Below are 9,769 nucleotides of genomic sequence, written 5' to 3'. Positions count from 1 at the left end.
GTTTCAGTTTTGACGTAAACAACATCATCTCCGCATTGATGTTCTCTTTTTCCGCTATATTTTTAATGAACAACGCAGCAGCGCCACATCTAGTGGTTTCAACTGGATAGGCTAGCAAAAACATTATAATGCAACGACACTTACATCGTCATCGCATCTCGTGCGCCGCGTGAACCGGAAGTTGCTGCCGACTTTATTTCAGTGTAGTGACGTATTTCCAGCTGAAACGGAATATTGAATAGAGGGCATGGTTTTATTTTTGCGCTCCTCCTCTCTCTCTCTCACTCATAGCAATCTAACGGTTGGAGGGGTGTGTTTAAGGATATTCTGCCCAAGCCGTCAAACTGACGTCATCAGAAAAGGAATGCCATTCCAGAGCGGAAGTAAATGTTCAGATTTTGATTAAAGATTACGAAGACAAACAATTTTTGTCAGCGGATTAACTTGCACCGATTAATTGTTCACATCATTACTAGCAATGTGCGCTAGTAAAGTAAATAAAGTCAATTTTGATTTCATGCGGACTTTAACGCACACCTAAAATTTGAATGCAACGTTTTTGCATTCGAATGTGGATTTTTATTTTAAATTCGATGAATATTCGAAATTCAAAAAAAAATTTGACAGCCCTACTAGTTATAACATAAACCTGGTTCTGTAAGCAGATGAGTCTCAGGGAAATTAAAGTAAGAAAGGGGAAGTGCAGCTTGGCTAATGAAAGGTATGTTGTGCCCAGTGTGTGTTGGAAATGAATGTAGGAAGCAAGCAGCAACAACACCACGAATAAACCCATCTATAAATGTACATTTAAATGTATGCATTTGACAGACGCTTTTATCCAGAGTGGCTTGTATTGCATTCTTACTATACATTTGATCAGTTCATGCATTCCCTGGGAATCAAACCTGTGACCTTGGCGTTGCTAGTACCATTTTGCTATATGAAAATACTTATATTACTTTGAATTTTTGACATTTGCAAATAAGAATATTGCAGTAAAATGTAAGTTATGCCCTGGTGGAAAATATCTCTCAACCATTTTGTTGCGTTTGATACAGCAACATGGCAACTAATCTAACCTAACTACTGTACTGAAAGTGGGAGATTCAGTTAGTTTTTAATTTAAATAGTGTTTAAAAAGTATTTGATATTCAACATTTTGTTATCTGTCTTTGTATTGCCCAACTAGTAGCTAAATGTTGGGTATATGTTTTAGAAATGATTTCAGTAGTGGGTAATGTGTGCAGAGTCTGCAGACATTCAGTCATTTCAGTTCAGACAGTGTAATTAGTAGAGTAATCCTTTTACAATCTAGAAGAAGTCATTAGTTTGGGTAACTGGTTTTCAGCATTCTCCAGCATTTTGGTTTTAATGCTGGTAAAAAATTATAACGCAGCAGTGAGCAGCTTTAATAATAAATAAGAATATCTTTCATATCTTTTACGAAAGAATATCTTTTTAAGAATATCTTTTTTTCTAGTTGTGTTTTGATATTTTCACTCCTAATTATTCATTTCTGTTTATTCCTTGTTTGTTGGACCAGAGAAGGGAAGGCTGACACATCAAATGACCCTTAACCTTGAGATATGTCTCTCAAATACCTATTATTGGGTGTATGTGTGCTGAGAGAAGTCTAGAAAATGTTTGCTTTATGTTTATCGCAAAGTCATGAGTTTTCCGGGCTGGAATTTCAACACGCCATAAAGATAAAATTTGGCCTCTGCTTGAGGTCATTTTAAGTACTCGCATTGTGTGTACGACACTTAAGTGTTTATTTAAAAGTGAGCGGTACATTGGTGTTGGAGCTTGGGATCAGAACCAGGATTGAATGGATGTGAATTATGCCTTGTTTATGTTTTTTTTTTTTGTGCTTTGTGTGCTAAGCAGAGGATGAATGCGAAGGTTCCACATGGGATGTAATAGCAGGAAGACCTTTGTGAGACCACACCTCAACCCCACCCATTTACTGAAGCATGAATCCACTCTCTCACACACACACACACACACACAAACGCGCGCGCCGGGCTGACAGAACAGACTGCAGCTTTCTTAATGATCGATATTGTGCATAACCACAAAAAATGACAGCTTTTTTTGTGATTGTCCTGAGGGTGCGGTACCTACCTGCTGCCGAAGACTGTACAAAAAGCAGCAGGATGGATTATTTAAACCATGTGTAGCCATTCATCCACATTTTAACCATTCACACTCACCCTGAAATTAGGCTGTAATTAAATAGGCAGTGTGCAGACCATCATGACACAATTAGTATTACACATTGGAGAATGTGACTCACAGTTGATTTCAGTAAGTTTTGATGTAGCATATTGCTAATCTAATGGCATGATGCTCTAAAACTGATTATTTTTGTATTTTTATAAAACAAAGATTTATAAATACTTTTCATTACTGAGCTTATTGCTGGGGATTATGGGATTGTCTTCTCAGTAAAGGACACATGCACTGCTACTTTAGCTCTATTTGGCTAAAAGTAGGGACAATATTCTTAACTTTTGGAGCTTGCTTTGCATCTGTAGAGCATCTATGATGTTTTAAAATGCTGTTTATGTAGTGTTTTATCATCTGTTGTTTCGAGTGTGTGATGTGATTAATCTGGGTTCTTGTGAATGACCTTCTGTGTTGATTTTAAGAATGTGTCAGTTTAAAAACACAAAATCTTAGTGTGTTTTAAAACTTGATAAGATTATCTAGTGCTGCTCCCTTCCGATATGGAGTTGACGTTCAGTCTCGGTAAGTGAATTGATTAGATTAGTTTGTCTGGGTTGCACTTTGTTGTCTTGTGACCAGTTTTATTTTTACGTTATTATTTATTTCTGCTTTTGACACAATAACTAAATAATTATTGGATTACAATAATAAAAACGTGCAGTATACATTTTTTTGTATAATTACTATTATAATATACACTACTTTTCAACAGTTTGGAGTCTGTACTTTTTTTGTCTTTGGAAAAAAGTCTGCATTTGTTTGACTAAAAATAAGTAACAACAGTAATATTGTGAAATATTATTACAATTTTAAATAACTTTTCTATTTTATTATATTTTAATATGTAATTTCTTACTGCGATGGCAAAGCATAATTTTCAGCATATAAAATTGTATTTTATATAAAATTATATAAAATGTAAAATAACTTTTAGAACCATTTTTAAGATCATAAATGTATTTACTTTATCAATTAAATCCGTCCTTGCTGAATAAAAGTATTAATTTCTATTAAAATTTTTTTTTTTTTTTCTTCCTGACCCCAAACTCTTGAATGGCTGTTATACACAGTTTAAATATTATATATTAAATTTGACTAAATCAACCAGACTACAGTAGAAGTAATTTTAATGTTCAGATTAGGTAGAAATAGCTCCTTAAGTTAACAACTGCATAATTTTTACATTTTAGTGCCTGAAGAAAGAAACCACACATCGTATTTTAGTGGTTTTTTGGATGTTTTATGCTTTGAAAACATTTGTACCCGTGAGGCCCATTTTCGTGATCTCACCTAAGGCCCCAAAAACCAGCCCAAGTTACACCAACATTTATTATTTAGGGCTAGGGGCTTGTTCGTGCCCTAAATATGAGCAATTGGAATAGTAATGCTTACTTTAGCAAGCGCCACTAATAAGAGTGTCACACAGCTACTGAGAACACGTACATAATATTGTGTTTTGCATCCTGTATCCCAGACCTTGCAATGTCAAAACTTCCTGTGGGATATTGCTGGTTCAGTCTGAACAAAGAGCTGTTACCTTAAACCCGTTTCCTATTAAATGTTCCATTTTTACACACACACGGCTTTTTCCAATGTTTTTGACGTCTCCTGTTGGAAGTTACGCTGCTTGCCAAGGGTTACCCACAATCCTGACCTTTCTTCTGGCTTTCCTTTTCAACTCCTCATGAGAAATGCCAGTCATTCCTCAACACCTTTTTGAACACTACTAGGCGCGCGTTTCCATTACCCTTCAAACTGCGCAAATTGAAATTGCGAATTGAAAATACACCTAATGGAAACGCGTCAATTTCGCAAAAACGCCCATATATCGCAAAAAAGTTTTTACGCTCGCATGAGGTGGTTGTTTAGGCAATGCGAAAAAGGAATAATTCGCAAAACTGCAATGGAAACGGCTTTTTAGCATTTACAGGTCACATGGCGTACGTCATATGATCATTCTTCAATGTACTTCCAAGAAACACATCATACGTGGCAGCTCTCCAGTATAAGGTGCTTTCCCTGACATTAATGCTTAGACAATTTACACTGCACACGTCTGCGGTGCAGTGTGGCTCTGATATGGCCACTGAAGCTGATTGCGGCCACACTGCTTGTGTTAATTCCAGAATCTGAAGCGTTTCAGTTTCTGAAGCGGCTCTCTGTGCTGCTTCTGTAAAGATACACGCATACGCCTCCTTTGAATAAATATAGCCAAAATCCATTAAAATCCCACCAAAATCCGTTGCCATGACTTATCGCGAGAGGCAAAAGGTTACGTTTTAGTCGCATAACATTGGTTAATGGAAACGCCGTCATTTCGCAATACTTTTTTATCGACATTTAGAAAATATCACCAAAGTTTTGCGCAAATCTGTAATGGAAATGCAGCTAATGTCTTCTAAAGCAGAACAATAGGCGAAACCTGTTGTTTTACTTTAGAACACATTGACTGGGTTTTATGGGTTTGTTTTGTGTGGTTTTTGAAGAGTCAAATTTTTTGAGAATCCCTTCCAATTGCATAACATGGATTTACAGAGAGGGATCATTTTTTTCTAAAAAATTTTGTCTGAAGAATGAAATTCAAATACATCTGGGACAATGTGAAGGTGAGTAACAAACCAAACATTAGAGCTGACACTAGGCACTGTTAATTGGCCCAAATAAGGCATAAAATATGCTAAATATCAGCCAACCAATTGTCGTGGTCGAGATATATCCGTTTCTCACTACTGTACACAGGCCATGTCTACAGTATATGTAAAAGCTGGCCTTGCAAACAATAAAACAGCAGCAGATGAGAAAATTGCTGATGGACAAAGTGCAAAAGGTACAGACATCCACAGAAAAACCTGATCTATTAAGAAAACACACAGGAGCAAACAAATGAATCAAACAGGATACGGTATCTAGGACATTTCTATTAAATTTTTTTTTTTTTTTTCTTCCTGACCCCAAACTCTTGAATGGCTGTTATACACAGTTTAAATATTATATATTAAATTTGACTAAATCAACCAGACTACAGTAGAAGTAATTTTAATGTTCAGATTAGGTAGAAATAGCTCCTTAAGTTAACAACTGCATAATTTTTACATTTTAGTGCCTGAAGAAAGAAACCACACATCGTATTTTAGTGGTTTTTTGGATGTTTTATGCTTTGAAAACATTTGTACCCGTGAGGCCCATTTTCGTGATCTCACCTAAGGCCCCAAAAACCAGCCCAAGTTACACCAACATTTATTATTTAGGGCTAGGGGCTTGTTCGTGCCCTAAATATGAGCAATTGGAATAGTAATGCTTACTTTAGCAAGCGCCACTAATAAGAGTGTCACACAGCTACTGAGAACACGTACATAATATTGTGTTTTGCATCCTGTATCCCAGACCTTGCAATGTCAAAACTTCCTGTGGGATATTGCTGGTTCAGTCTGAACAAAGAGCTGTTACCTTAAACCCGTTTCCTATTAAATGTTCCATTTTTACACACACACGGCTTTTTCCAATGTTTTTGACGTCTCCTGTTGGAAGTTACGCTGCTTGCCAAGGGTTACCCACAATCCTGACCTTTCTTCTGGCTTTCCTTTTCAACTCCTCATGAGAAATGCCAGTCATTCCTCAACACCTTTTTGAACACTACTAGGCGCGCGTTTCCATTACCCTTCAAACTGCGCAAATTGAAATTGCGAATTGAAAATACACCTAATGGAAACGCGTCAATTTCGCAAAAACGCCCATATATCGCAAAAAAGTTTTTACGCTCGCATGAGGTGGTTTTTCAGGCAATGCGAAAAAGGAATAATTCGCAAAACTGCAATGGAAACGGCTTTTTAGCATTTACAGGTCACATGGCGTACGTCATATGATCATTCTTCAATGTACTTCCAAGAAACACATCATACGTGGCAGCTCTCCAGTATAAGGTGCTTTCCCTGACATTAATGCTTAGACAATTTACACTGCACACGTCTGCGGTGCAGTGTGGCTCTGATATGGCCACTGAAGCTGATTGCGGCCACACTGCTTGTGTTAATTCCAGAATCTGAAGCGTTTCAGTTTCTGAAGCGGCTCTCTGTGCTGCTTCTGTAAAGATACACGCATACGCCTCCTTTGAATAAATATAGCCAAAATCCGTTGCCATGATTTATCGCGAGAGGCAAAAGGTTACGTTTTAGTTGCATAACATTGGTTAATGGAAACTCCGTCATTTCGCAATACTTTTTTATCGTCATTTATAAAATATCGCCAAAGTTTTGTGCAAATCTGTAATGGAAACGCGCCGTCCCTGTGAACATTTGAGATATGAAGACAGACAGAGTTTATGTGTGTGTTTGTTTATTGTTACGTGTAGGCGTGTTTGTGCAGAATTCCATACCTTCCTGAGCTTTGCCCTGGAGATTCTGACACAATGCACAGGTGTAAAGTTGGGAAACTGGTTCTCTGCTTGGCTGTTTCTCTTGTGAACAGAACCCAGCTCTATGCCATAACTAGACTGATTCAGAGTGACTTTTAATATTGCTCTTTCTTCCAAAAATGTTTTAAGTCATAATTTTTAGAATATGTCTAACATTCATATTTAGCTTGGTATGCGTGTGTAGCCCCTTCAAGTGTTGTAAAGTGCTGATTTCAAAGCTGTTTCAGCTTGCACCTGGTCTGAATTTAAACTGGTCTAAAAATTTGTTGTTTTTTAATAATAATTGCATCATAGACTAGCAGTTATCTATCCTCAGTTTTGTGATGCTCAGCTGATTTTAAACTCCTCCCAGTAATTAAATAAGATATATAAGTTCATCCTTACTCACACTTGCCTTAGTCTGTCGCACAGATATGAGCTTAGTTAGCATCAGTTCTGTCACACAGAAACATGCTAAAACAACTTGAGTTCCGTCACGCATCAAATAAGCTTTCAGTTTCATTGAACAGAAAATGCGCTAAATCAGCCTTTGGTTCTGTCGCACAGAAACACGCTAGTCCATCACGCAGACAAACGTTAAGTCAGCTTTCAGTTCTTTCGCACAGAAACACCCTGGTCTGTTACACAGACAAACGTTAAGTCAGTTCTGACGGACAGATGCATTAAGTCAGCTTTCAGTCACTAGTCTGTCACACAGACACTTGTTATCTCAGCTCCCAGTCTGTCGCACAGACACTCGCTTGTAGTTCAGCGTCAGACACTTGCTCGACAGCTTCAAAATTTAAATGGTCGCACAGATACTCTCTTAAGATAGCCTTCTAGTTCATCACAAAAACTCACACAGGACAGCTTTCAAACAGATTAAAGGATTAAACAAATCCGATTGTTCCACACACAAATTTCACTTCAGATCCAGTTTCGTGATCTTGAACTCACAATTCACCGCATCGGAGTGGAAGTGACTTAAGAACAATACAGTCGATATCAGCCCTCCCTACATGAAGGAGTGTGACATCAGTAAGATCAAGCATCTTCATCATCTGGACATACTTCACTCTCCATTCATCTCAATGTGTCTTCACAAGCTAAGATCTTTTCAGTTTTGTTTGATATACATCAGTTTTCTGTTATACCCTCACCAATCGCCTTACCAGAGAACATCATTGCCGATTATAATTGAAAATTGCTTTGAAATATGCTTTCTCCGCTTGCTGAGACAAGAGAGCATCCACAATAGGTAAGATTGGACAGAGAATCAGAAGGGCCTAAACAAAGACTTATCCATGAGTGTGAGAGGGCACAAACCAATGTCTGCTGATGGTTCGAGGACAGCTGATTGAGGAAGTGCATCAGTTTATCTAGTTGTGAGCATAGTGGTAAAGGTAAAGAGGCAGAGTATGGAGCTACTCCCTTTAATATCAAGGCACGCCACCTCTTCCAACCTTTCAGGGAGCTGTGCTTAATCAAACAGAGTGTAGTTTGATTGACGAATGGAGCTCAAACGTAGTTCAGGCAGAACACGGCGTGACCGCCAGCATCAGCTGACGCCCAGCTGATTGTAATTCCTCCCATTACAATTAAATAAGATATATATAAGTTAATCCGAAATTCACACTTGCACAGACATGCGCTTACCCTCCTCCATCCCCAACTCCTCCTTATACAGGCAGGCATGATCACTTGAGCATCTGAGCATGAGCGTCTTGTCCACGGAAATCATCTGTCAGCTAATCATTGCTTAATCTTGTCCAGTCTCATTTACAGATCTGTATCACTTCTGCATGGAATTTTACATCTGTTGCATACAAAAAATTCTGGTAATTGCATTAGGCTTTGGGGGGTTTCAAGCCTCAGTGAGGTTTGCTTGTGGACAGCTCAGAATCTGACCCCTTCAGAGCAAAGCCTGCCACCAAAATAATGTTCAGGACCTCTACAATAATCTTAATCAAAATCTCACTCCGGAAAGAGTGGTCCTGACTGAAATGTATTATTTATTGATTTATGCAGTGATTGTACCTCTTCTGGGTGCGTTTAACTGATGAAATGGCAAATATTACGTTATGTGATACAGGTGTTGCAGACAGAGGCCTTTCCTTACCACTTGCTGAAAATCAAAATCGAAACTCCGGTTGTGTGCATGTGTAATAAACCTGTAATCAGTCAACTTACTTTTCAAAGACTTTTGTATCGACTTTAGCTAAGCAGTTAACCTATACCAGCATTGTGAATGGATAATGCCTCAGAGACAAACGGCCAGTTTTCCATGGGAGATTAAGTTTAAGGCCTGTTTTATACATCTCATGTCTGCAGCAGCACTTTTTCATTTCATTGCTCGCATGAACAGGTTATAGCATTCATGCTGCATGTTTACGCAGAAGCAGCTCTACATGTAGAGTTTCATCACCGAGCCTGTTTGTGCTGGGCGTCACACTGAACGCAGCAGAAAATGCACTTAGCATACGTAACACAGTCTTTTGCAATATACTGTGGACTTTTATATAGCAACACGAAATATGGAGAAAACCACTCACTCATTGTTTGATAAAAGATGTCTGTCAGGATTGATGTTAAGTAAGTCTGATTGAATACAAACTATTGAAGCAGTTTATAGTCTTTAAAGTTTGAGTTCTGTGTAAGTCTTTGAATAATTTGATGTAAATGAATGTTAGATTTCAACTCCTGAAACCCATTTTTTAATTTACAGCATTTATCAAAGAAAATACTCAGTGTGTAAATCAGAAATCACTTTTTCTGCGTTAAATTAATACAATTATTAAATAATTCTTTAAGCCTTTCTTACTGTTAAAGACAATGAACAAGATATTGATGCCAATATAGATACCTATTTTTTAGATAAAATTGCTGAAGATTTCTTCCAACAGAATTATTTTCATGCTAAATAAATAATGAAGCATTAATGTTAACATAATAAAATATAAAATCAAATATGATTATTAAAGCTGCAGTCCGTAACATTTTTTGGTTAAAAATGATCAGAAATCAATATTTAAGCAAGTGCATAACTAGCCAGTGTTCAAAACTGTTGCCTTACGCTCACAACGGTTAGCTTATAATAATGTTTTCTAATTTGAGTGGTACGGGTAGGTTTTCACGGGAAATTCGAGCATG

The 9,769-nt window shown here is 37.5% G+C and overlaps 1 protein-coding gene across 1 annotated transcript in view; it reads left to right on the top strand.

The window, feature by feature from the left end:
- The window catches only part of LOC107680818 (uncharacterized protein KIAA1522-like), a 38,616-nt gene that overhangs the window by 20,035 nt on the left and 8,812 nt on the right, over positions 1 to 9,769 (top strand). The window lies entirely within an intron of this gene.

This window comes from Sinocyclocheilus anshuiensis, unplaced genomic scaffold (assembly GCF_001515605.1).
Source record: "Sinocyclocheilus anshuiensis isolate Anshui unplaced genomic scaffold, SAMN03320099.WGS_v1.1 scaffold413, whole genome shotgun sequence".
Classification (NCBI taxonomy): domain Eukaryota; kingdom Metazoa; phylum Chordata; class Actinopteri; order Cypriniformes; family Cyprinidae; genus Sinocyclocheilus; species Sinocyclocheilus anshuiensis.
The sequence above is the reverse complement of the archived record's forward strand: the minus strand, read 5'-3'. Positions and strand labels throughout refer to the sequence as shown.